This window comes from Pristiophorus japonicus, chromosome 12 (assembly GCF_044704955.1).
Source record: "Pristiophorus japonicus isolate sPriJap1 chromosome 12, sPriJap1.hap1, whole genome shotgun sequence".
Taxonomy (NCBI): Eukaryota; Metazoa; Chordata; class Chondrichthyes; family Pristiophoridae; genus Pristiophorus; species Pristiophorus japonicus.
The window spans coordinates 191,717,750-191,743,930 of record NC_091988.1 but is presented as its reverse complement, the minus strand read 5'-3'; the positions used below and the strand labels follow the sequence as shown (position 1 = coordinate 191,743,930).

The window sequence follows — 26,181 nt, the reverse complement described above, 5'->3', positions numbered from 1 at the left end:
CACTTAAGCAAAGTGGAGCCGATCTTGTGACAAATAGAAACCGAGTTCAGCTGAAATGAGAGCGGATCAGTATTGCAAGCTGAAGTTTATCAGGACACTTGCTTCATCTTTTTGCTTCCTCCTCAGCCTTCCAGAGTTCAATTGTAGCCTCAGGCTTTAACCTAATTTTTCTCCTAAAAAAAAAATTACCAACAGCTGCATGCATAATAAATACAGGCTATTGCACTGTTATTCAAACAGCGTGTTACAAAAGTCAGCTCAAAACTTTTGCTCGATTGCAGAAGTTCTTATTACTTATACTGATGGTTTACGTTGGTTGATGCTTCTGGGTTTAAAAAAAAAGAGGACACTCATATTGAGTGGTCCCTGTGAAATACAGGCAGTGGGGCTGTGATGTCTCATCTGTCCTGGTGCAGCAGCAAGATAAGACTTTATCAGAGTGACTTGGTAGTAGAGCAGAGGTTTGTGAATCATCAGCTGATAACATACCCTTGAGGTACCAATTCATTCTTGATAAAAGCAGAGGCCTGAGAAGCTGGTGCTGATTCTGGTGATGGACCACACTTTGTTGTTTGTTGTTATCTTGATGGTGGCGCAGAACCCACTGGACGCTGCTTCTCTGCCTACGTGAGAGGCAAAGATTCATGCCTTTGCAGTCGTTTTGCGCTCTCCCTCGTGACTCAATGCTGCAACAAGATGATAGAGAGCAAATGCTGCAGGTCAGTCAGATATCAACACTATGGGTGGGAGGGGGGGTGTTGGTGGCTGGTGGTTATGGTTGTACATTGTCTTATACATTCATGATGCTACAGGATAATAGATCACAAACACTGTCGGCCTATCTTCATTTGAAAACAAATTGGGTTGTCCTGGTACCTCCAAGGTGCAATGAGTCCATTGGACCACAAGGGTTGTTGACCTCAGTCTTTGTTCACACCGATGTGGAAATCTTTATTTTCCTTGTTTTTTTTTTTGGTAGGTAGTGAGGGCTGTCCCCTGTAGCTTGGTCAACTTCTGATGGCCAGCCCTCATTGAGAGCAGAAAAAAATGGAGTTGCTTCACATAGTAAAGGTTTTAATCCAGAAAAGCTCTTTTTTGAAGTAGATATCATCAGTACTTGTCGGCATGTGTGAGCAGGGTGGCGGGGGGACGGAGCTGGGGAGGGGACGACATGCGAGGAATGGTACAGCAAACAGAGGCTGAGCTGTCTTGAGTCGTAGCAGATTGTCCATCACTGGAGCAAACTCAGTTCCATGTTTACTCAACAGAGTCATGCAAGTCTCAATTGCGATGTTAACTAAAGACAACAGCAGGCTGTGCTGCAGGAGAATCCTTGAGCCAAAGTTTAATTTTATGCAAAAGCTTATTCAATGGAAGACCAGGTAAAGTCTATATAAAATTATTATCTAAGTAGAAGAGTCTTTATTTCATGTCTTGTGCTTTGGAGCAAAAGATGATCAGCATTCAAACTCTTGCTTGCTGTTGAGAGATAGAGAAAAAGGAACATGTATGAGATTTTATTTTACAAACAAATATTCTATTCTCTTGTTCAAGTCTAATTGCACATTGTCATGTACGTCTCTACACCAGTTAATGAAATATTAACACAATTCTCTGAATTATTGCTTAAATGTTTACATGTTTATTAAATTTTTCATGCACACTCTCAAAAGGGGAAAAGGTTAACAGTTAATATTCATCTCAGATACGTTACAATTTTCAACCAGGTTATGGACATTTAAAGGTGGCATGGTGGAAAACTATTTGTTCTGCACTCAACTACATTACAAAAGTAACTACACTTCAAAAAAATAAGTACTTCATTGGCTGTAAAGCGCTTTAGGACATTTTATGGTTGTGAAAGGCGCGATATAAATATAAGTCTTTCTTTCTTTAACTGAAGCATGGGTGTTTCTTGACATATTTTCACATGTTCAATTCTTCTTTATCTTTACTAAATATACAGTTCAATTACCATAAATATTATGGTGAAGTTATTACACATTATACATCATGCACTCGAAAATGTCTTGATTATACCTTACTAAGAAGTCCCTTGATTGATTAAAGTTTTATCTATGGTGATTGCTCAATTAATATGTTTGACTATGAGAAGTCAAGCGACTCATTGATCAGCAAATGCAATTCATCTTGGGTCAGAGGCTGGATATTCTGTGGCGAGAGTCTCACCTCCTGACGCCCCAAAGCATTTCTACTATCTGCAACGCACAAGTCAGGAGTGTGATGGAATACTCTCCACTTGCCTGGATGAGTGCAGCTCCAATAACACTCAAGAGGCTCGACACCATCTAGGACAAAGCAGTCCGCTTGATTGGTACCCCATCCACCACCTTCAACATTCAGTCCCTCCACCACCGGTGCACCGTGGCTGCAGTGTGTACCATCTACAAGATGCACTGCAGCAACTCGCCAAGGCTTCTTCGGCAGCACCTCCCAAACCCGCAATCTCTACCACCTAGAAGGATAGGGGCAGCAGGTGCATGGGAACATCATCCACCATGTTTCCATCCAAGTCACGCACCATCCTGACTTGGAAGCCTATCGCCATTCCTCCATCATCGCTGGGTCAACATTCTGAAACCCCCTCCCTAACAGCACTGTGGGAGTACCTTCACCGCACGGACTGCAGCGGTTCAAGAAGGCAGCTCACCATCTTCTCAAGGGATGGGCAATAAATGCTGGCTTTGCCAATGATGCTCACATCCCATGAACAAATTTAAAAAAATCTTCTACCTCCCACTTGTGTCTCCCATGCCAGTACAGTTCGAACTCAATCCAATCCTCAGATTAATCCAGCATAACTTCAACCCTAACCTTAGCTTGATCCCTATCTAACCCTCATCGCAAACCAACCAAACAAAAAAGCAAGTTAATCCTAAAACATACCCAAGTGCCACACAACACAACCTCATTCAAGTTAACACGGTAAAATCCCAGTGGAAATAAAATCCAGCCCAACAAAACAAAATATAAGGCAGCCTAACCACAACTTGGTGCAATGTCAACACAATGTAATCTACTGCCACACAACCAAATAGCATTCTGCACAAACACAACTATTCCTAGCCCCTCCACCCTCTATGTAATTGGTGTTTTAGAGTCGTATTGTAACTTTATCTTAGCATATCCATCCAGCACCATATAACATACTACCATACTGCAATTATATAGGGCCCTGGTGAGATCGCACCTGGAGTATTGTGTACAGTTTTGTCTCCTTACCGAAGAAAGGATATACTTGCCATAGAGGGAGTGCAACGAAGGTTCACCAGACTGATTCCTGGGATGGGGGGATTGTCCTATGAGGAGAGATTGAGTAGACTAGACCTATATTCTCTCGAGTTTAGAAGAATGAGAGATGATCTCATTGAAACATACAAAATTCTTACAGGGCTTGACAGGGTAGATGCAGGGAGGATGTTTTCCCTGACTGGGGAGTCTAGAACACAGGGTCACAGTCTCAAAATAAGGAGTCAGCCATTTAGGACTGAGATGAGGAGAAATTTCTTCACTCAGAGGGATGAATTTTTGGAATTCTCGACCCGAGGGAGCTGTGGATGCTCAGTCGTTGAGTATATTCAAAACAGAGATCGATTAGATTTTGAAATATTAAGAGAAGGGATATGCGGATAGTGCAGGCAAGTGGAGTTGAGATAGAAGATCAGCCATGATCTTATTGAATGGTGGAGCTGGCTTGAGGGGCCAAATGGCCTACCCCTACACTTAATTCTTATGTTCTTATATAGCCTTACGTAGCATTTACTGCACATTCGGCCCTACCATGCCAGTGTTTATGCATCACATGAGTCTCCTCCCACCCTACTCCCTCTAACCCCATCAACGTATCCTTCTATTCCTTTCTCATGTGCTTATCTAGCTTCCCCTTAAATGCATCCATGCTAGTTGGCCCAACCACTCCCTATGGTAGCGAGTTCTACATTCTAACCACTCTCTGGTAAAGAGGTTTCTCATGAATTACCTATTGGATTTATTAGTGCCTATCTTATATTTATGGCCCCTAGTTCTGGTCACCCCCGCAAATGGAAACATCTTCCCTACATCTATCCTTTTCATAATCTTACAGATCCCTATCAGGTCACCCCTCAGTCTTTTTTCTAGAGAAAAGAGCCCCAACCTGTTCAATCTTTCCTGATAGGTATAACCTCTCCGTTCTGATATCATTTTAGTAAATATTTATTGCACCTTTCTCTGCTTTTATATCCTTAAATAATATGGAGACCAGAACTGTTCATGTGTGTACTTCTGATTCCAGTGATCTCTGTACTGATCCCTGTGGAACACCAGTTCCCACCTTTTGCCAGTCTCTTTGTTTTCTGTTTTGTAGCCAGCTTGCTATCCATTCTGCTACTTATCACCTGACTCCACATGTTCTAACCTTAGTCACAAGTCTACTATGCTGTACCTTATCGAAGGCCTTTTGGAAATCCAAATATATTACATCTACTGCATTACCCTTATCTACCCTTTCTGTTACTTCTTCAAAGAATTCAATAAGGTTGGTCAAACACGACCTTCCCTTTTGGAATCCATGCTCATTACTAGATGTTTTTATATTACGTCTTTGAGTAAGGTTTCCGTTATCTTTTCTACCACCTCATTAAGCAAACTGGTCTACGTTCCCTGGACTTGTTCTATCTCCCTTTTTTAAAAAAATACTATTAATAGAGACTTGCCTAGTTACTGTTCTAAAAACTCATTTAACATGCAAAGAAACCAGACTCATAAATGAAAGAAAACCTCATATAATGCAAAGGTACAAAATGCACTGATTTCTATTCTTTAAACTGTGATTGACTAGTAGTAAGGAATAGATCTGTCTCTGACATTGAACAATTAAGCATATGTAGTTCAGTAGAAATGATAAAATAATTATTTAATCTTTCTGTTGAATGCCCTGCACTCTCACTCCTGATACATGGAGGGTGTTCCTTATTGTTTAAGCATAATGTTCCTACATTACAACAGTGACTACACCTCCAAAAGTACTTAACTGGCTGTAAAGTGCCTGCATTGAATCATAGAATGGTTACAGCATGGAAATAGGACTTTCGGCTCGTCGAGCCCGTTCGACTCTCAGCTAGTCCCATTCCCCTGCCCTATCCCCGTAGCCCTGCAATTTGTTCCCTTCAGATACTTATCCAACTCCCTTTTGAAAGATAAAATTGAGTCTGCCTCCACCACCCATTCAGGCAGTGCATTCCAGATCTTAACCTCTCCCTGCGTAAAAAAGTTTTTTCTTATGTCGCCTTTGGTTCTTTTGCTATATAAATGCTTGATTTCTTTAATGGATCCAAGAGTGCTATTACAGGGTTTTATTTTGCTGTAAATAGCATATAATCTATCAGTGAAGAAATAGTGAAGTACTTACTGAACTGGTTTTGTAGAAAACCTTTATTTAAAATACATACAGAATTATAGTTTATCCCAGAGTTATTGGTAGGATTTGATTTAAATTAAAAAAACAATAAGTTTCCTCAAAGTGTCTTAAAAAAATGGGGCAGTGCTGCTTAAATCCACTTTTATTAGTCACTTATTTAGGGTGGCATGATGTGTTAAAGAGTAGCAAGGAGAGTCAAGCAGAGAAATGCATTTCAGTTTAACGTGGATGAGAGCATAGAATTAGAATGCTCATCAAACACATCCTACTATCTGGTTAACAATAAAAAGTGGCATGGGTGAGATGTGGTAGCAGGCAGTTCATTATCCTTTTAAAAGTTGATTATCCTTATCCTCCAAATCCATGGAGGGATTTGAACACAAGGATTGAGATTTTTTTTAATCAAGGCGTTGCCAGACTGGGAGCCAATGTAGGTCACAGGTAAGAATATAAAGTAGCACAAAAAAGTGGAATATAATAGTATAATTAATTTTGAAAAATATGAGATGTGTGCCCTGAATTCACCGAGTCCCTGATCTTGTGTAATCTCTTTGCACTGTGCACCATTGGGGGACTGGAGTCAGGAACTGAAGATGGAGTTGCAGCATTTCCACTCAGAGAGTCATTAGTGAAGAATGAGGATCATTCATTTTACACGTTCATTTCAAGAGATCACAAAATAAAGACTAATAAGGAAGGTTAATCAACTGCGTCTTAGCTCATCTGTCCAGAACGAGAATCCTACACCCCTCTGTTGAAACATCCAACCGGCTCTTGAATGAATCTGAAGATTTTTGCTTATATATTTGTTGCAATTGTTGATCATAGACTCATAGAATGGTAAGAGCACAGAAGGAGATCATTTGGCCTGTCGAGCCCGTGCCGGCTCTCTGCAAGAGCACTTCAGCTAGTCCCACTCCCCTGCCCTTTCCTCTGTAGCCCTGCACATTTTTTTCCTTCAGGTACTTACTTAATCCCCATTTGAAAGCCATGATTAAATCTGCCTCCACCACCCTTTCAGGAAGTGAATTCCAGATCCTAATCACTCGTTGCATAAAAAAGTTTTCCTCATGTTGCCTTTTGTTTTTTTGCCAATCACCTTAAACCTGTGTCCTCTGCCCTTCTGCCAATGGGAACAGTTTCTCTCTATCTACTCTGTCTTCACCCCTTATGATTTTAAGCATCTCTATCAAATCTCCTCTCAACCTTCTCTGCTCTAAGGAGAACAACTCCAGCGTCTCCAGTCTATCCACGTAGCTGAAGTCCCTCATCCCTCGAACCATTCCTGTAAATCTTTTCTCCACTCTAAGGCCTTCACATCCTTCCTACAGTGTGGTGCAGAGAATTGGACACAATACTCCAGTTGAAGCCAAACCCCAATTTTTTATAGTGGTTCCTCATAAATTGCTTGCATTTGTACTCTTTCTCTATTTATGAAACCCAGGATCCCATATGCTTTTGTTAATGGCTTTCTCAACCTGCCCTGCCGCCTTCAACGATTTGTGCACATATACCCCAAGGTCTCTCTGTTCATGCACCTCCTTTAGGATTGTACCCTTTAGTTAATATTGCCTCTCCTCGTTCTTCCTTCCAAAATGTATCAAAATGATGACCCCTTGTGTAAAGAAATGCTCCCTGACATCAGTCCTATCTTCACCTCTCACTAGTTGTACTTCGGCCCTGGCTTGACTTTGAAGCAGTACCTAACATTTCCATACTATCTAATATCTTACATGTAAGGTTCGCGCTCAGCCTCGTTCTTTCTTTCTGAGCTAGAATGGCAAGTTCTGCCAGTAGTATACAATATAGAAAAGCAAATGACAGCTGTCTATTGTTTCATAATGTCAATGACTAAGTTATCTATATTACTGATTTTGGAGCCATTTTGTTTATGGTGACGTTTTAAGTCAAATTCAATTGGCACCACAAGATTTCTCCCAGTGTTTTTAGCGATCATGTTCCATGATTCTGTTTGGTTTTCATGGAAAATCAGTAATCTTATGTATAATATATAAAGAGACTACTATTCCCGACATTCAGGGCCATTGATCACGGCAAAGTGGATGAGTGACCAGTTAAATTGTTTTGGTAGTGTTAGTTTAAGGATAAATGTTGGTGCATTCAGTGGGGTCGCACTCTCGCCTCGGAGTCAGAAGGTTGTGGGTTCAGGTCCCACTCCAGAGACTTGAGCACAAAAATCTAGGCTGACAATCCCATGGGATCTTTCACATCCACCTGAGGGGGCAGACGGGGCATTGGTTTAATGTCTCATCCAAAAGACGGCACCTCCGACAGAGCAGCGCTTTCTCAGCACCGCACTGTCGAAGGTGCCATCTTTCGGATGAAACGTTAAACCAATGCCCCATCTGCCCTCTCAGGTGGACGTGAAAGATTCCATGGCACTATTTCGAAGAAGAGCAGGGAAGTTATCCCCGTTCTCCTGGCCAATATTTATCCCTCAATCAACATAACAAAAAAACAGATTATCTGGTCATTATCACGTTGCTGTTTGTGGGAGCTTGCTTGTGCGCAAATTGGCTGCCGCGTTTCCCACATTACAACAGTGACTACACTCCAAATGTACTTCATTGGCTGTAAAGCTCTTTGAGACATCTGGTGGTCATGAAAGGCGCTAAATAAATCCAAGTCTTTCTTTCTCTCTTTCTTTCTCTCTTTCTGAGCCTGCCCTTGTTTGAAAAGTGCCATGCGATCTTTTACATTCACATTAGCAGACAGACAAGGCCTCGGTTAATGTCTCGCCCAAAAGACAGCACCTCTGACAATGCAGCAGTCATTCCGTACCGTAGTGCAGCATCAGCCGAGATTATGTGCTCAAATCCTGGTGTGGAGCTTGAACCCACAGCCGCCTTAACTCAGGAGTGAAAGTGCCACCACTGAGCTACGTTGACAAAAATACAATTGAAATGCCTCATGTTTTTGTGGAAATTGAAAAGCTATTACTGAGCTCTACCTATCTGGTATTTCTGGTGAGGCTCAGAATGAAGCGTTTGAATAGACTTCTATAGAACACGCCTGCAAGCTGTGCTTATCGATTTGAAGGTCGGTTGAGGTTCTACATTGCAGGGTGTTGGGAAGTATTAACTCTCCTTAAGGTCATGCATGTATGTGGGAAGAAGGGATTCACCCTCCTGCTCCCCCCCCCCCAAAAAAAAAATTGTTTACGCAGGGGAAGGAACGGGACTAATATTCCTTATGATTATATATATTAACTTCTACCCTGTGGAGGTGAAATTCAACTTGGGCTGGTATGTAAAATGGCCAGTATCGCATTTTGTCCACCGCTATACATCCTTTCAGCTTGACAGATCCACCGCATCCCCAGGAAATCGACATTTGCGGGCGGAAAGTTGAGCTATTTGGGCATATAAGGCCTTCTTTTACCAGTGAAAGAGTTTAAATAAATATTCAAAAAATAGTTTAAAAAAATTATTTCATCATTTAAAAAAAACTTTAAAATGAGTTTAGGTTATTTTTTAGCCCCTTTAAGACATTTACATTTATTTGTCAAAAAATGTAAATTTTTGTTTTGAATGCATTTTAATTAATTTTGAACATGTCATGATTTATTTTTATTTAATTGGTGCGTAATTGTGTTTTTTTAGGGGATTCCTATTCATGCTTATGGGGATTCCATACGTAAATGCAATCCCCATAAGCATAATGGGGATCCCCCCCTTTCTCATTGGTTGGGCCGGCCCTCGTGATCCAAGGGACGCTTGCGAACCGCGTGCGCCCTTGGGATACGTGGGCCTTTATGCAGGCGTATGCATCGAGGCCCAGGAGCGCGAGTGTCCAAACCTCTGCGACCACCAGGTAGGTTCATACTTTTCTTGCAGTTTGGAGTCATTCGCCCGTGGGAAGCCTCCGACCTGCAAATTCCGGCCCATCATTAACGAAACGATTCAAACCACACTGTCGCTGGAAGGCTCATCGCAGCAGATGCTCGCCCCCCCCCCCCCCCCCGTTTTATGCCGATCCTATTGGGGGAACTGATAGCCTGAAAGCTATTAACCTTTCCATGTCTTTATGCTTTACAATGTCTTTGAGACCTACTAGGGCGGCGGTTCAGTCAAAATCTTCGGTCCTTGCTAACTTACTATTTAACCAAAAATGAAAAGTGCTCCAGCGCAATGTTTCAGTGTTCTTCTGTGCTGGTTGCTAGGATGTATGATCCCATGCTGCTCTGCCAGTCTGCCTCAATTGCTCTTCTCTTTGACAGTGGGAGTTGCAGGAATGCCACCTACTTCTGTTCTTTCTCTGCTTGCTTCTCTGTTTTGAAAAAAACTTGATTTGAAAATTCCTTCCGATAATTAATTTTAAACTGCATATTAAAAAAAAACACCATTCGCAGATCAGGTACAATGAGCTATTGTGGGCTAGTGCTACTGTGTTGTGGTTAACACAAAACAAAACCCCGTCTGTTTGAGCCTTCCTTCCTGTTGCCATGGAAAGAATAACAAAAAAAATTAATCTATTTGTCAATGATTTTTTTTTCTTCTTTCATTCTAAGTTAGGCTTGCAAATGTACTGCTGTTGTGAATAAATGGATGGAGGAGTATTTAATATGCACTGATTTTAATGACATTAAGCTTTGATCCTCAATGAGGCGACTTTTGATTCTAACGGTAAGAGAGCGAGTGAACCTCCATGGTGCTCAAAGTGACTCACAACTTCAATCAATGCAAGTTTGGGCAGTTACAGCTTGTAGCCTAGAGTTTTGGACCATTTCCCTCATCTGTCAACGCACTGTTACAGAGCCACAGCAGTGCCCTGGCCATTTATGAATTTCTCTAGTAATCCAAGAAGAGAACACTCTGCTCTGGGTCCCATGGATCGAGGTTTAACATTCAAAAGAATGATCATCACACACATGACATTTTTTATTCTCTCTCCCTCTCTGAGTTAGGTAGCAAATTCGAGCCCATGCTAATGCAGACACATTTTATTTTTCAAAATGTTTATTCAAGTTATAAAATGTGATCAGATTTTTTTTTTTTAAATAACATAATGGGCTCATGAGTTGATACTAACCCCAGTGCATTCTAATAATTTCAACTTCAAAAGGCTAGACTGTCCTCTTCACTCCATCCAATTTGTGGGTGGTACTGAGGCAGACAATGGGATGGAGATCCCACTCCAGTTTATTCACCTGCCCAATTTTCCAATGTCACTTCTGCCCAATGTCGGAATCAAATGGGCAGACATTTCTAAATGGAGTGGTAAAGGCGTGGTGATGTGATGCTCCCAATTTTCAACCATTGCCCTCTAATTAACATTGGATATAAACCAAGATTGTATAAAGTGATCTTTCACCACAGCTAAACAGAAAGCAAAATATGAAAATTTAAAAAACATATTTCTTAATTGATTTAGATCTTTTTTTTTCACTGCTGATAACTATCTACCTTTGCAGTTTGTAGCTCAGTGGACAGCACCCTCGCCTCTGAATCAGAAGGTTGTGGGTTCAAGTCCCACTCCAGGGACTTGAGCACAAAAAAAAATCTAGGCTGACGCTCCCAGTGCAGTGCTGAGAGAGTGCCGCAATGGCGGAGGTGCCGTCTTTCAGATGAGACGTTAAACTGAGGCCCCGTCTGCTCTCTCAGTTGGACGTAAAAGGATCCCATTCGCATTGTTTCAAAGAAGAGCAGGGAGTTATCCCCGGTGTCCTGGCCAATATTTATCCCTCAATCAACATAACAAAAAAAAAAGATTATCTGGTCCTCATTACATTGCTGGTTGTGGGCGCTTGCTGGTTGTGCCTTCTGCTTTTCCTACATTACAACAGTGACTACACTTCAAAAGTACTTAATTGGCTGTAAAGCGCTTTGAGACGTCCGGTGGTCGTGAAAGGCGCTACATAAATGCAAGTCTTTCTTTCAGCTGTGGAGCTTCCAGATTTTCTCTCTCCCTCAATTCTAATGTGGCTACAGCGGATTTCCCATTGGGAACACGCTCACATCTTTGTTGATCATGCACCGCAGGAGTCATGTGGCACCCATCCACTGGTACCCCATTCCAGAACAGGCAGATCATGGAACTCCCACCTCCAGGTGACCAGAAGCATTGCCTCACAAGGTAAGCCGCCAATAAGTTATGGCACATGCTGCAACCTGACCCAAAGTTTACCTCCACTTTAGGAAGCACATTGCCAGTGACTCATCATCAGAGGCGGTCCCTCGAACGGGGATGACTTGCTTCCACGAGAGTTCACAAATGTTTCAATGAAGGACTCGATGTTCCAGTCCTGAACTCCAGTTGAGGGGGTGGACGATGCCTCTGCGTGGATTTTTTTTTTTAACGTGTGGTGACCGTTGCACATCAGCCACCACACGGGCTCGACAGAGCTCGGCCTTTATCCAGTGGTAAGGGTAAACCAGGACGACGGGAGACTTGCTCTGCTGCACGGACCTAGTGTGCACACATATCGCAGTGTGGGCTGGTCCGTGCTGCCCCTGGGTCCTCGCCTCTTCTGGGCCCCGTACCCTCATTCGCCGCACCTCCGCCCACGATGTTCCAGGGCCCGGCGCTCCAGCTCTATTTATAGCCCTGACCTGCGGTGGTGTTCTCACACAGGTCGGGGTGGCCCACGACGGCCAATGGCTACGAATATCACGACTGCCCTGCATTTTTATGCTGCGGGGTCATTTTAGGCTGCCGCTGGAGATGTCAAGTAATGTTGGTCAATCAGCTATACACAGATGCATTAAGCAAGTCTCTGATGCATGGCTTGTTGCAGCTAGTAATTTCATTTCCTTCCCTACGGAAATCAATGACAACATGACATAGCACTGTAATCGTACTGAGTGGCAGGAGTCTCCAAAGTACAAGGAGCTGTGTGCATTGCATCCATATGGCCATACGCACTCCCTTCACTAGCACCAACGTCAATAAGAAAGGATTCCACTACATTGGGTGTTCAGCTCATGGATCACCACCAGCACCGCAACATGCAAGTGAGAGTTTACTTTGCCAATCGCTGCCACAGTGCCTTCATTTTAAGGCATTTCACCATGTTTGCACCCTATCATCTAGAAAGACAAGTGCTTGTGTGGATTCTGGGAGATCAAGACGACCCTCTACAGCCATACCTGATGACATCTGGGTGATTTTGCAAGCCACCAGCTCAACCCCACTATGGCGAGATCCGCTCTGCCACCAGTGTCCTCATAAAGCACACTATTAGAATTCTTAAGCATGCTTCTGGTGCCTGGGTCAGCCTAGTGATGCTCTGTACCATTGTCCAACTGGGCTCGCAAAGATTGTGTGCTGCACTATGTTGTCTTACAAAGAGGCCTCCTCAGAGAGGCCCCAGAGGAGGGAGAAAGAAAAACTTGCATTTATATAGCACCTTTCACAACCAGCAGATGTGTCAAAGAGCTTTACAGCCAAAGAAGTACTTTTGGAATGTAGTCACTGTTGTAATGTTGGAAACGCAGCAGCCAACTTGCGCACAGCAAACTCCTACAAACAGCAATGTGATAATGACCAGATAATCTGCTTTAGTGCTGTTGATTGAGGGATATATATTGGCCAGGACACCGGGGATAACTTCCCTGCTCTTCTTGAAATAGTGGCCACGGGATCTTTTACGTCCACCTGAGAGAGCAGATAGTGCCTCAGTTTAACGTCTCATCCGAAAGATGGCACCTCTCACTGTGCTGCACTCCCTCAGCACTGGGGAGTATCAGCCGAGATTTTTTTTTAATGTGCTCAAGTTCCTGGAGTGGGTCTTGAACCCACGACCTTCTGACTCAGGAAGGCACTGAAGGGAGATCAGCCAGTGGAGCAGCAGCGCCTGAAGAGGGTGCAGAAGTCAACCTGCTGCAGGGCCCTCTGATACAGGAGGTCTTCTCGGAACTATCACATCTGCTCACCACATGAACAGTACTGTCTACATCTTCCCTCTTCCCACTATAAATATCTACATGCACTTCCCTGCACGCATCAACTCACCCAGATTCTATTCATGGCATCTCGTGAAAGACACTTCCGACCAAAAGCAATGTCTGAATAAACATCAACTTTAATGCAACCATAATTTTAATGAAAAATTTACATTGCGTGATTGAATTTTCGTTCAGTTGTTTCCCTACTTAAACCTCTCCGCCTCTCTACCTTTCTTTCCTCCTTCAAGACGCTCCTTAAAACATACCCTTATCTGCGCTAATTCTTATGAGGCTCGGTGTAAAAAATGTTAATCTCATAATGCTGCTGTGAAGCACTTTGGGACATCTCACTACTTTAAAGGCACAATTTTAATACAAGTTGTTGTTGTTGTTTCCTCTTGGTGCCAATGTAAATGTGTTGCCTTGTTGACTTATCAAAGTTATTAAACATTTGGTGGCACTGAGAGGCTGTGCGGGTCATTCTAATGAATCCACCAGTCAGGAAACTGATGGGATCGGGTGGTACGCTTGTTTTCAAACTGCCTGATTTTACTCCCCATTGAAGTCAATGTAAAGCAATTCTTTTTTTATTTGTTCCTGGGATGAGGCGTCGCTGGCAAGGCCAGCATTCATTGCCCATCCCTAATTGCCCTTGAGGCGGTGGTGGTGAGCTGCCTTCTTGAACCGCTGCAGTCCGTGTGGTGAAGGTGCTCCCACAGCGCTGTTAGGGAGGGAGCTCCAGGATTTTGACCCAGCGACGGTGAAGAAATGGCAAAATACTTCCAAGTCAGGACGGCATGTGACTTGGAGGAGAACGTGGAGGTGGTGGTGTTCCCATGCGCCTGCTGCCCTTGTCCTTCTCGGTGGTGGAGGTCGCGGGTTTGGGAGATGCTGCCGAAGAAACCTTGGCGAGTTGCTGCACTGCGGGATGTAAATCCAGTGTTCCACCTGACCCCCCATCAGTTTCCCGCCAGGCGAGTGTGAGATTGTGTAGTTGGCAATCAACGTCCTGACTACATCCTTCTAGTGCCCCTGCACACTACCTGTCGACAGCTTTCTCTGGTCACTCCCAAATAGGACCCCCTTCCTCCAGTTTAGTGGGGCCAACAGCACTCCAACCATGACCCCTGAAAACCTCGGCATTCTCTGCCCCGCAGATCACACTTCGAGACATTCTGTACAGATTTATAATCCAGCTTTCCCCCCCCCAAAAAAATCATACGAAAATAGCTGTGCCTTTAAACTGCCGCAGGCATTTAAATCCTGTAGTCGCTCACCATTTCCGAGCCCCAAACAGATCAGCGCCAGGTCAGAAGTATGGACAATGCGGGAGCTTTGTCAGAACATTCAAATAAAGTGCACGCATGGCAGTTTGAGTGAGCGCAGTAAAGGGATCCCCCATCCAAATACAATCAGAGGGAACATTGGTCACGTGAGGAGGGTAAATCTAAGTATTGGTGTACATGTTTAAGTGGCGGGGCGGGGGGGGGGCGGCAGTGGGGGAGGGGGGCTCACGTGAGTGCCAAGCTGTTGAAATGTTCCAGTATAAGGAGTGCAGTCTCAGTTCATCATCTGTTCACTTATATACTGGACCTCATTGAAAGTGCTGTACTCTAGCCCACTCACTTGTATACTTTAGCCGGCTTGAGTGTACTCTATGTCACTTCATGCTGTAAAAAGGATTCCCTCCCTTATCCAAGTGTACAAATTTTGCATTTGTATCCGACAGACACACTATTGCTCTCAGGCTCCACTCCGTGACACAAACCAGGGGATAAACCTGCAATCATTTCACTTCGAGAAGTCATGCACAGAATGCATGGCCTTGTCTCCCGCTACTTTGTCGCTAGTTTTATTGCTCTTTCTCTATTTGGGCAGCAACGTACCAATGACAAGACTTTCAACTAGAAGCTGGGTGGTACAAGGAACATAAGAACATAAGATACAGGAGAGGGAGTAGGCCATTTGGCCCCTCGAGCCTGCTCCGCCATTTAATACGATCGTGGTTGGTCTGATCATGGACTCAGCTCCACTTCCCCACCCGCTCCCCACAACCCTCAACTTCCCCCATCGTTCAAATATCCATCCATCTCCACCCTAAACACACTCAATGACCCAGCCTCCACCGCTCTCTGGGACAGAGAATTTTAAAGATTCACGAAGCCCAGAGAAAATAAATTCCTCCTCATTTCCGTTTTAAATGGGCGAATCAGGGATCACCGAAGGAGGCCATTTGGTGCACCGTGCCAGGTCGGCACCCTGATAGTTATTCAATTAGTCTCACTTTCCAGCTCCCTCCCCACACCCCTGAAGCTTCCCTCCCTTCAAGCATTCATCCAATTTCCCTTTGAAAGATACCTTTGAATTTGCCTCCACAACCACAACAGGCAGTGCGTTCTAGATCACAAAAACAACACAGGAAGCTGTGAAACTCTGCTCAGCACCCAGCAGAAATAAAGGCCCTGGATAATAGCCACGGGGCGGGAAGGGGGACAAGGGAGATTTAGCGCATGAGAAACCCAAGTGGACGGGTTTCCTGGAGGTCCTGTTGAATTTAACGATGGGAAACAGATTTACATTTTTCCAGTTGGTTCCCTGGCCGCAGCCAATCGGATTGCGAGGCTGGCTGGCTATGGGGGGGGGGGGGGCCGGGCGGAGGCGAGTTGGACATGGGGAGGAGGTCAAGGCCGGAGTTGGACATCGGAGATCAGGGGAGGTGATTTGGATTTCGGAGGTGGTGGGGGTGTTGGAAATCAGAGGCTGGGGGGTGAGGCAGACATCGGGGAGGTGGTGGAGTGAAAACGGATAACAGGGGTTCTAATGCCGGGGGGGGGGGGCGCGGCCATACAAGTGGGCCAGAGCGCGAAGTGGTTTACATGCTACCTTGCAGGGGAGAGGGAGCGATGCATCAGAAGGCGTGCACTCTAGCCTGTCCTGGCCCACAAGCAGTGCTGGTAAGGCACTTATATGGTCCACCGAGTCCCCGGAGTTAAACGTAAAAGATGTTTTAAATTTGAAGCAAACAGCCTCGTTAAAATATTTCAAGGATGGGCCCACCACTCGAGAGCAGGTTAGTCACCTGGGGGCCAAAATTGCCCCTCTCCTTAAGGCCTGTTACCACCGCAAATCGGCGGCTACGCTGCAGAGTGGAGTGGCCGCCGACTTTTTGTGGAATGGCCGCTGATAGCCCAATTGTCCTCACGAGGTTTACCGGAGATGCCCCGATTTCCCCCCCCACCGCCCCCCGACCCCCACCGCTCCGCTCCGCTGCTGCCGATCCGCGGTAAGCACGTCATCACGGTGCGCCCCCACCGACAAACCTCCCGGCGGCAACATTCCCCTCGGAAAATTTTCAGCCCGCCCGGCGGTGCCAAAACCTGTTTTGTTTTCCCCCCCCCCCCCCCCAGTGAGGCTGTGGCCTTCTGCAATCCCTTAAAGGGGCGGGTGCCCTGCTGCTGCCGCCATATATATATTTTTTTGTTAGCCCACTGCCAAGTCAGCCCGACAATTATGCCTCCGGGTTTGGCCGTGTCGCCAACAGGCAGCCTGGCACCTCCTCTTGGCCCGGCCGAAACCCTCGCTGGTAGCCCAGTGGGCCGAAGTTTTAAAATCGCAAAGGCTCTCCCCTTTAAGTGAAGGGGAGAGCCATGGTGACACGGCACCGTGACGATGTAATCACGGCGCGCTCACTCCACACCGCTCCCCAACTTCCACCCCTCTGGTGTTGCCACTGCTGTGTATCCACCCCTCTGGTGTTGCCACTGCTGTGTATCCACCCCTCTTGTGTTGTCACCGCCCCCATTAAGAGCGACCTCCGGATCCGAATTAAAAAAAAACAACAAAGAGCGGAATTTCGGTCAAGAGGTGACCTCGACCACAGCTGCGGTAAAATAACACTCAAACATGCTGCGTGCGCGTGCCCCATTTTCGGCGGGGGAGCAATTTCGTCCCACTGATCTTAATGCGACCGCCTCCGTTTAAACCGGAAGTGGACACATTGGGGTTGTGTGTGCCATTTGTATGTTTTTAATCCCCCATTTGCCCATCCTTCGGGGCCACATTCTACCCTTCGTAAACGTGAGGTGATCCAAAACTCGGCTGCCCCGTGTCCTAACTCGCACCAAGTCCCGCTCACCCATCACCCCTGTGCTCGCTGACCGACATTGGCTCCCGGTTAAGCAACGCCCCGATTTCCAAACTCTCATCCTCGTTTTCAAATCCCTCCATGGCCTCGCCCCTCCCTATCTCTGTAATCTCCTCCAGCCCCAAACCCCTGAGATATCTGCGCTCCTTTAATTCTGCCCTCTTGAGCATCTCTGATTATAATCACTCAACCATTGGTGGCCATGACTTCTGGCCCCAAGCTCTGGAATTCCCTGCCTAAACCTCTCCGCCTCTCTACCTCTCTCAAAATCTACCTCTTTTGGTCGAGCTTTAGGTCGCTACTTGTAATTTCTACTTGTGTGGCTCGGTGTCAATTTTTTTTGTCTCATAATACTCCTGCGAAGCCCCTTGGGATGTTTCACTACATTCAAGGTGCAATATAAATACCAGTTGTTGTTGTTGTTAAAATTCCCCCCAAAGGCTCAGACTTTGGGACTGCCAGTTCTGGAGATCGAGATCAGGGGAGAAGGGGGACGGGAAGTGATTGAAAGTGGATGCGAACAACAGATCCAAAGTTCATTTTATTTGGAATGAGTGAAATGTTTGAAACATTCTTACAGCTGCAGCAAATCATTTTAAATCTGTTGCCACACTGCTAATCAGAAATCTGATCCGTATCAACAGGCTCAAAGTGTATATGTAATGAGGAAGTAGCCTCAAGTGTTTCTATCAAAACAAAAAAGCAAGGGATTGTCTCGAGGTGTTTGTGTCGATGTAACTGTTAAGAGTGGAGGAACCAACCAACAACTCTTTTGGTTGCAACAGAAATAAACATTAAATCAAATGCCCCCTGATTAAAGTGGGGGTAAACTCCAAACACTTCGGGCCCAAGTTTCCACAGGATAAAAAACGGGCGCCCCTCCGAGCTGGGCGCCCGTTTTTCCCGCCTAAAACGGCGCCAGAAAAAAAACGCGCTATTCTCGAGCGCTTTGCAGCTCCTTGTCTGTTTGGCTCGGCGCCCAGGGGGGCGGAGCCTACACTCACGCCGATTTTGTAAGTGGGAGGGGGCGGGTACTATTTAAATTAGTTTTTTTCCTGCCGGCAATGCTGCGCGTGCGCGTTGGAGCGTTCGCGCACGCGCAGTGTGAAGGAAACATTGGCACTCGGCCATTTTTGTAGTTCTTTGTTGCTGTTTAATTTTTGAACATTTTTTAATAAAAGCACATTGCCATCAGCACTGAGGCTACCCTTCTCACTGTCTCCTTCCCCTCCCTCCCCTCCACGGCAACAAACGGCGGTTTCCTTCCCCACCTCCCGCAGGAACGACCGATGGCTGAAGCACTTTCACACAGGTAGGAAGATGGTTTATTTAATCTTTTCTTTGCTTATAAATGTTTATTCAGGTTGGATTTATTTGTATAATATTTGTAGAAGTATAAATAAGGATTGATTGTAGAATTTAATGACTTCCTTCCCCCCCACCTCGTTCTGGACGCCTAATTTGTAACCTGCGCCTGATTTTTTAATGTGTAGAACAGGTTTTTTCAGTTCTACAAAAATCTTCACTTGCTCCATTCTACTTTAGTTTGGAGTACGTTTTCACTATGGAAACTTTCAAATCAGGCATCAGTGGCCGGACACGCCCCCTTTTGAAGAAAAAATTCTGTTCCAAAGTAGAACTGTTCTACCTCACTAGAACTGCAGAAAAAAAAATGTGGAGAATTGCGATTTCTAAGATAGTCCGTTCTCCACCAGTTGCTCCTAAAAATCAGGCGCAAATCATGTGGAAACTTAGGCCCTTCAAGTGCCCCCTTTTTTTTTGTTTTTTTGTTTTATTTGTGTTTTTTTGAGGGTTTTTTGTTTTTTTGGGGGGGCACTAAAAGCATAAATTTTTACAAATGCCCCCTATAACAGGGGCGGGTGACACTAAAACCCAGCAATTAAAACAAATTAAACTTTGAAACATGTCAAATCAAATTAAAATTTGGTTGCTGGGGGTGATGATGCACTCCAGTCCCTCCGGTGCCCACCTCTCGCGGAAGGCCGCGAGCGTACCGGTGGACACCACGTGCTCCATCTCTAAGGACACCCTGGCTCGGATGTACGCGCGGGAGAGAGGCAGGCAGTCGGGCTGAACGATCCCCTCGACCGCCTGCTGCCTGGACCGGCTGATGGCTCCCTTGGCCGTGCCCAGGAGCAGTCCTACGCGGAGGCCTTCGGGCCGACCCGCTCCCCTCCGCACAGGGTGCCCAAAGATCAGGAGTGTGGGACTGAAGTGCAACCAGAATTTGAGGAGCAGCCCCTTTTAACTAGTGGAATAGAGGCTGCAACCTCGCACGCTCCATTAAAAACATGGAACACGGACTCCTCCAGACTGCAGAAATTGCAGGCGGCGGAACCAACCATCAAGAGCAAAAGCAAAGGCACACCTGCAAGTCCGAAGCTTTTCAGTTGAATTTTATAAGCTAGTTATAATGAATGTTCTCGCGGATTTTATACTGGGTTAAGTCGCCAAGAGCCAATTAAAGCACACAGTGCTGCATAAAACATGCTGTAACATTCATTATAATCATTGGTGGATAGTTCTGTAATTTGTCTTAGAAAGTGCACGGGCTGATAGAAACTCCAGACCGAGACAGCTTTTTGATTCACCGTTCATTTTAGGACTGAGCCCCCTCACCAGGGTCTAATACGTCCTTCAACCATCCACTTGATTTAGTTAACTAGCTCATTAAGGCAAAATGGTTCATATTGTATATGTTTCTTGTGAGCAGCTTCCTACTTATAGAGTTAAAAGACAAGAGATCCAGCATAAAGACAACATGTCTCGCATAGAAGCCCCACAAAGCCATTATTAAAGGTGAAGTAATAAATTGCCAGCATCACATAAAATGCCTTGCACATCTTACCAAAGTTAAATATAGAGCAAGGTGATGTGTATTCAGTTAATTCTGGCCATATTAATGATTACGTGTTCTGCGCTTCACCACCTCTATCCAAACCTACTTTTATTATTTTCATTCTGCCTCAGAAATGAATAGAACATTATTTCTGGCAGGCATAAAATGATAGAATGCATCTGGAGTTTTGTTTGGAAAGCTGGAAAGAACGCACAGTGCTCTAAAGGTTAGGGCCTTCAGTACAGTGAAGAGGGGAGGGAATTCTAACCACAATGAGTTAATCTCACTGGTCTGTTGCCGAATTAAACCTCGCTTTAATTAAAACTGAGTACTTCTGGCACCAAGTGCAGCTCAACTTGACTCCAAGGTAGCGATCTGAGGTAGGAGGTTGTGGGCTGCTGCCTCTATCCTGGACTAGAGCAGATGATGTCGGCTGATAATTCCATGCAGCAGCGAGGGATGGCCGGAGGTGCTGTCTTCTGGACCAGATGCGGAACGGTCTACTTATTCAGGCGGACGTAAAAGATCCCATGGCACTGTTGGAAGGAGAGCATGGGGATGTTCTCCTATATCCTGGCCAAGACTCATCCGTCAATCAACAGACTGACTGGTTATTTATCTCATTGCTGTTTGTGGGACCTTACTGTGCATTCATTGACTGCCATGTTGTCCTTCTGAAGAACCGTGACTGCTCTTCAAAAAGTACTTCATTGATCGTGAAGAGCCAGGGGACATCCTGAGAACATGAAAAGTGTCATAGAAATGCAATGTCCTTTTGTTTGTTTTAAAATTTCTGCTCTCAAAGCCATCAGAAAGAATGGTAAAGAGATTGGCTACCATGTTCATGCAGCTGGGACAGAGCACTTCAAATGACATCTCTGCTGCTGTGCCTTGTATTTACTCTAGCAGCCAGCACATAACTACAGCAAACATAGAGCCCAGCATTTAAATATTTGCTGTCTGATCTACTTACATAACATTTTCTGTTTTAAGTCCAATTTTTTTCTTGTAGATTTGAACGCAGCTCAACACTACAGCTGCTTTTATCAATGCCCGCAATAGTTTCATCACAATTAAACCAGGATTGCAGATCCCTCAATCAGTCTTTAAACAATCAGATCCATTCAATGCTAAATCTTTTGGTGATTGATAACCCCAGTCTCTAACCCAACAAAATAAGTGAATGCTTCTTCATTCCGATGCTGTTGCTAGTCAGAGCCTTGCAACCTGTGCTCAGAGTTGCTAATCCTTCTGGATTGCCCCGGTGTCTCCAGCAATTAAAGAATAATCTCCCGGACTCTGCCGCGAGCAATACCCAGGAGAAAAATCATAAGGGACCCCCCCCCCCCACTCCACTGCCGTTTTCTTTGAACACTATTGTTGTAAAAAATGATTGGAGATGGTGGGGGGGGGAGAAATGGCCGTTCGACTGGCAGGGCAGGAGGAGGTTGCAGGTCGTTTGATGATGCCTCCAGGATTACGTGAAACCAGAGATGGCCACCCTACCTGTGCTTTATACCCAAGACCATTGCAGAGATCTTTATCTGCGCCCACATTACCGTATGAACGCACTATGGGGCCACCATTTCATATTTGCAAACTTGGCTGCCTTAGATTGCTTTGCAGCTCTGTTTTGGCTCGGTGACTATCTCTACGGTCAGTAATGTGTCCTGGCCGATCCTGGGCCAAACCAGCATTCCAGTCTCCGTTTCACCAATACTGCTGTCTGATCTCTGTTAGTTGCCCCGTGGAACCCAAGGGAAAGCAGCCTGATTTGAATCTTAGAATTTCACCAACATGGCCTGGTTTATCCACACTAATAGTTGCGTAACCAACATGATTCAGGGTTTCATCAACATTGGCAATAAGGCATAACTGACAGATTGAAATTCTCCATAGTTGGTCTGAATGGTAGGTCTGGCTCCAGTAGTGTCATTTATTTTTAAATTCATTCAGGAGATGTGGGCGTCGCTGGCAAGGCCAGCATTTATTGCCCATGCCTAATTGCCCGTGTGTGGCCTGCGAGGCCATTTCGGGGGGCAGTTCAGAGTCAACCACATTGCTGTGGATCTGGAGTCACACACAGGCCAGATCGGGTAAAGGCAGCAGATTTCCTTCCCCAAAGGACATTAGTGAATCAGATGGGTTTTATACGACAATCCGGTAGTTCCATGGTCACCATTACTGATACTAGCTTTTTATGCCAGACTTATTAAACTGAATTTAAATTCTCCAGCTGCTGTGGTGGGATTTAAACTCTTGTCTCCGGATTATTAGTCCAGGCCTCTGGATTACTGGTCCAGTATCAAAACCGTACCTGTACCTGTAGCATACCTACCACCCAAATCCACCGGATTCCACTTAAGACTTGGGACTGTGTTTTTGAGCCTGACCACAGCTACCAATGAAGAGCTACCAATGAAGAGCTACCAGCGGCCGTCTGCCCGTGTCCCAGCCAGCTGAGAATGCTGAGGCGAGCTGCATTGCGATGTCAGTTTGACATCTGTAGCTAACCCATGGAATTCAAATGAGGCCAGGATCTCCAAATCGTGATCTCTTCATCTCCGGGCGGGCAATGCGACCAGCGCACTCTGCCGGCCAGCTGCTTATGATTCAAAATAGACCCAATAGTGAGTAACCCATCCCTCACTGAATAAACTGCAACTCGATACAATCGCACGGCTAAGTAAACAGAGGGACTCCACAGAACAAGAAGATTGCATTTATATGGCGCCTTTATTGTGTTAAGATGATTCAAAGGCATTTCACAGGGGCGTTATCAACCCGAACCACATGTTGGTCCAAATCTTCTTGGATAAACAACAGGGTGTCAATGACGCACGCCGTTAATAATGCACAAATCGCCCAGCAAGTTCAAGGGATGAAGCGAAACTCTGAGTTGCAAATCGCCAGAACTTGCGGGTTAATTTACGCAACTCCGCTGTTTGCCTCACACAAATGGTCCTTAGCCTCCCTGTTATTATTAAGAACTTGTGGATTTTCTCATTAATTGCCCATTAAACGCGGCACAGAAAGTTAGGGTACATAATGAATGGCGTAAGTGCCCGTTTAATGGCGTGGTAATTGTTCCTGCAGTGCCAACCAACCTGTCCGGCCCAGAAAGGGAACAATGCAAACTGTTGAGTCTCATTCCTGCATGTGGTCAATTGTTGTTGGAGATTTACAAAAGATCAAATTTTAAATTTAAAAAAGGTTCCTTACTTTACCTTTCTGTCTCTCATTTCTCTCTCTCTTTCTTAATCCAGTCTTTCTTTCCCTCTCTAATTCTCTATCTGTACCTGATTTGACTCTAATTCGCCCTATTTCCTTCTCCGTCATTCCTCTGTTTCTTTTGCAATCCTTAAATCTCATTGGTTAAGGAGATAGACTGTTGCACCCGTCATCCCAGATGCCCCGTTGCCCTCATCACGTTGTTATCGGCTCGCACTTCCCGCAACTTACTGCGCAAACATTTTTTGACCAGAAGGGGGCAGGAAAAAATCTAACTAGCGCCGCACACCGCAAGATCCCTCGTTGCACCAACAGGTTCGCAAGTTTGTTCAAATAATCAGCAGGCGGAATTTCCACTGAATATGTCAACCAGTGTATTAAGAGTAGTGCATAAAGTAGTCCACCTTGTGTGGTTCTGCAGTAAAAGCTGTGACTGGCCACTGAAATCGATGTCCGTGGTAATGAAAACTACCAATGCAAGGCACACACCTGAGAGTTAATATACAAACCGCATTAGTCAGAAAGCCTACAGGATTAACAGTGCTGGATAATCCCATCAAATCTACATTAGAAATGACATGCGTATGCTCCCAAAAAATAAATAAATACTCAATTGGATTAACAAAGATCCAGTCAGCAGTGTACACACATTTAGTGGCATTTTACAATAACTTGAGTGGTTGCCGTTATTATATTAACTCTTCGGATACCGAGTGCCTGTCTGTTAAAAAGGGTTCAATTCCAGAACATTCAGCGGGAAATGACCTTTGACCAGCGTCCTCAAATAGCCGCCGTAACTGGTTACGGAATCATTTACACAGGGACATTTAGACGGGGGATTAAGGTCAGATCTGGACGCAATTCAACTGACCCGAATCTCCTCGGCCTATGCAGAGAGCCGGGGACACAATCTATTAACTGGCTCAGGTCAGGGCTCGGGAGAGCAGTCACTTCCACCCTGAGCACTAGGGGTGGCTTTCCAATCCCAAACAACGGATCCACTTTGTGGCTCCAACTACTCCAGTTCCTCCACCTCGGAGAGACTGCACTTTGTTAAATCCCTTTCTCTGGACCGGTTTCAGTCTTTGCCTCAAAAAACATGAACGGAAACAGTGCCACCTTTGGGAAAAAAAGTGAGGTTTAATTGAAAGAAATCCTCCTTAAGTCCGCCGTTCCGTAAGTCACACCGTCCGGTTCACCAGTCCTCCCTGTGCTCGCTGATGTGCTTTGGTTTCCGGTCTGACAACACCTGGATTTTAACATTTTCTTGTTTTCAAATCTCTCCATTAGCCTCGGCCTCCTCCCTATCTCTGTAACTTCCTCCGGCCCCCACAACCCTCCAAGATCTTGGCGTCCTACCAATTCTGGCCTCTTGCACCACCCCGATTTTCAGCGCTACACCATTGGCAGCCGTGCCTTCAGCTGCCTGGGCCCGAGGCTTGTCTGACTACATTAAAGGCGCTATATAAATGCAAGTTAAATGAACATCTAAAATAAAAACCCCTCAGCATCTGAAAGGAAAAACCAGTTAATATTTCGGTTGGAGACCCTTCACCAGAATAGTGCCCGAAGAAGTTGTTGTGCATTTTCAACATTTTCTGTTCTTTACATTTACATTTCTTTTTACTTTAACACTTTTTCAATCCATAGATGCATTTTAATGGGAAGCTCGGTAAAGACGTGAGGGAGAAAGGAGTAGAAGGATATGCTGATAGGGTTAGACGATAGGGTTAGGTACGAGGATGTTGCCAGGATTGGAAAACTTTAGCTATGAGGAAAGATTGGATGGGGTTGTTTTCCTTGGAACAGAGGAGGCTGAGGGGAGACTTAATTGAGGTGTATAAAATTATGAAGGGCCCAGATGGAGTGGATAGGAAGGACCTATTTCCCTTAGCAGGGCGGGTTAATAACCAGGGGGCATAGATTTAAAGTAGTTGGTAGAAGGATTAGAGGGGAGATGAGGAAACATTACTTCACCCAGAGGGTGGTGGGGGTCTGGAACTCACTGCCTGAAAGGGTGGTAGAGACAGAAACCCTCACCACATTTAAAAAGTACTTGGATGTGCACCTGAAGAGCTGTAACCTACAGGGCTACGGACTAAGTGCTGGAAGGTAGGATTAAGCTGAGTAGCTCTTTTTCGATCAACACGATGGACTGATTGGCCACCTTCTGTGTTATAATTTTTCTATGATTCTATAAAGTAGGGTGGGAGGAGGCTCGTGTGGAGCATATACACTTGCAGGGACCAGGTAGGCTGAATGGCCTGTTTCTGTGCTGTACATTCTACGTAATTCTATTTAATGTTGTATCTATTTAGGCTAGAAGGTTAACTATTATCATCTTCGATTTCAATGCACCCCAAATATCCAGCATGTCACAGCATCGTTAGCGCAGTAGGCAGCGCGTCAGTCTCATAATCTGAAGGTCGTGAGTTCAATCCTCACACAGGGCACAAATTTTACCAGACTGATTCCAGGGATGGCTGGACTGACATATGAGGAGAGACTGGGTCTTTATTCACTGGAGTTTAGAAGGATGAGAGGGGATCTCATAGAAATGTATAAAATTCTGACGGGACTGGACAGGTTAGATGCGGGAAGAATGTTCCCAATGTTGGGG

At 45.2% G+C, this 26,181-nt stretch overlaps 1 long non-coding RNA gene and 1 other non-coding gene across 2 annotated transcripts in view; one reads left to right on the top strand and one right to left on the bottom strand.

Moving 5' to 3' along the window:
- Positions 1 to 1,126: 1,126 nt before the first annotated feature.
- Positions 1,127 to 26,181, bottom strand: part of LOC139277098 (uncharacterized) — a 395,449-nt gene continuing 370,394 nt past the window's right edge. The window contains exon 3 of the long non-coding RNA XR_011596037.1: positions 1,127 to 1,479. This is a non-coding gene — a long non-coding RNA (uncharacterized lncRNA). The remainder of the gene's footprint in view (positions 1,480 to 26,181) is intronic.
- Positions 25,942 to 26,014, top strand: trnam-cau (transfer RNA methionine (anticodon CAU)). Its single transcript has one exon. It is a non-coding gene; the product is annotated as a tRNA-Met (tRNA).